The sequence below is a fragment of the Palaemon carinicauda genome, chromosome 27, assembly GCF_036898095.1.
Source record: "Palaemon carinicauda isolate YSFRI2023 chromosome 27, ASM3689809v2, whole genome shotgun sequence".
NCBI classification, from domain to species: Eukaryota; Metazoa; Arthropoda; class Malacostraca; order Decapoda; family Palaemonidae; genus Palaemon; species Palaemon carinicauda.
The window spans coordinates 44254395-44256894 of record NC_090751.1 but is presented as its reverse complement, the minus strand read 5'-3'; positions in this window follow the sequence as shown (position 1 = coordinate 44256894).

Below are 2500 nucleotides of genomic sequence, written 5' to 3'. Positions count from 1 at the left end.
ATTAAAAGAGGTTCAACCATCCATGGTATGATATAAATTATTAACCTACTTTTCAAATAACATCTGAATCAAAGAAAGAATGAAAGTAAATGAATCCTCAATAGTTAGATCTAAAGATCTCCAATCAAAAGTTCTTTCTTCGAGACTTTTTCTGGAACCATACCAACTTTCCCAAACAGCGCCATTGATTAACGCATTCAGCCCACATTTGTAAATATAAAACCCCCATGTGATTACTTTTCATGAGGCTATTTTTGAGACAATATCAAATATGAAATAACTTAATTTGTGAATTCCGTTGATGATCCTATATAAAGTTTGTGCCAGTTTTAACCCTATTACTACCATTAGGTTTCTTGTTTTCCTTTCCGTATCCTTTCTGAAGGTCAAACATTTTGTGAGTTCTTTTCTGTTGACCAGATTGACATAAAGTCTCGTCTCATAGTTTATATAAGAATTATCTATTTTAACGTTATTACTGGTCTTGACATATATATTTTTTATGTTTCATTCATTACTAACAAAGTCTATTTGCCATTCCCTTATTTCCTTTCCTCACAGGGATACTTTCCTTGTTGGGGCTATTGAGCTTGTACAGTAGTATTCTGAATTTCTAACCAGGGTTGTTGCTTGCCTAGTAATAGTAATAATAACAATAAATGTCTTACAAACATTTCTTCATTATCAATCATCTATCACATTCTTCAAGACTATAGATCCTATATCGTTATGATGCTATTCTTTAATACTATCTGTTTTTGTTTAACTAAGTATGCGCGGTTTTAAGCACTTCCTTTTGTATCCATTTTTCATTAACTAACATCTTAACAAAAAAACAAAAAAACTTTCAAGAATACTCATTCATAACACAAGGGGATTTATTCTCTTAAAGAATATTTACCAACTATAATTCTCTTCACATTTTGCGAGACTCAATTTTTCATAACCCAAATTCCAATACAGTAGTTTTATTGAAAGAAAAATCTCCAATAATTCTACAACAACTACTGCCACCGTTTTACCAGTTATACCATCATGAAGAACCTTTATTTAGTTATCTGCACAAGTCAGATTACTATTTCATTATAATCCGTAACAACTGTATTGGCATTGAAAGATTACATTTAAAATTACTCTATTCCTCATTAAATTGTTATTAGACAAGCACTATTTTTTAACAAAGATTTGTAGCATTTTTTTCATGGCAACGGTTTATGTTACTGAAGAAAACAAATTTTTCAACGTTCCCTCGAATTTACCGTCGGGGCGGCCCACACTTCATTGGCGAGTTAATAACCTTATCGGCATCTTTCAAACTTACAAATCAATACAATGTGTCTCTAAAAATTTAATTTTCGATCATCTATCAAGTCAATAAGGAACGACGACTCGACGAGTTTTAAGAGCCCCACTAAGCATATAAACTTTACCCAATCAACTCCTATACAGACGCTTTCTATGATACACGTGATATGAGCAGACTTTACCAGTTTTCAATCTGATAAAAAAAAATGGCTGTTCCTAAAGCTTGTTACACGACATTCCTCTTTACATAACCAATGACTAATCAATCGTAATTTTCCAATGAATAGCACTCCATAAACTTTTGTAAAAGAATTAATTAGATAAATGCTAAAAAATACATATAATTATATATAGCCTCCAGTATATGCTCATTTCAATATATTCCTAGTTTTTCTTCATTATCATCATGTCATTCTTCCTCGTTATTAATATAATTGATAAGTAGCTACATATGAAAATAAACATGGGTAATATTAATATACGTATTTCCCTTATTGAATTAAATATGCTTAGTTCTGATTATAAGTCTAACACTAAAAGTCTCCATAATTACCTTGTTACCCTTTTTTAATATACTGGTTGAACTCTGATGAAATAAAAGCTACCTTTAATGCAAACCAGTTATGGGTCCAGCATAACTATTCAATATTCCCTCTGATTTAAGATATATGTAAAAGATTCAAAGAATAAGAATAAAAAGAGCTACAAAGTTCTCCAGTAAACCTCACAGCTTATCTTCTCGTGTCCTCCAAATACACTTTTCACTATCCGAAACGACTCCGAGTGACACATCTTCATTAAGGAGTAACCCCTACCAATCACCATCACAGAGACAAATGGTTCCACAACAGTGTTTGCCTTTGGGCGGAAATAGGAAATATTAGGTATTACTCGAAATTCGGAGTCCTCGTAAACAAATATATGGAAAGTCGCTCTTAAAACACAAAGGATATAAATAGATTACATTCCAAGAAAGATATCAAAATTTTCTGAAAAAATACATAAGAGCAGCATATGAAAAATTAATAGAACAACAAAATCTACTCAAAACCAATATCACAAACAAGCAACAATTTATGTTTCAAAACAGATCTGAGAAGGGTATACAAAGACTATCAAGCTTAATTAATTTCCAACTAATAAGGTTATAATTAATATTTGTTTTGGCACTAGAGAGAGGGGAAATTAATTTCGA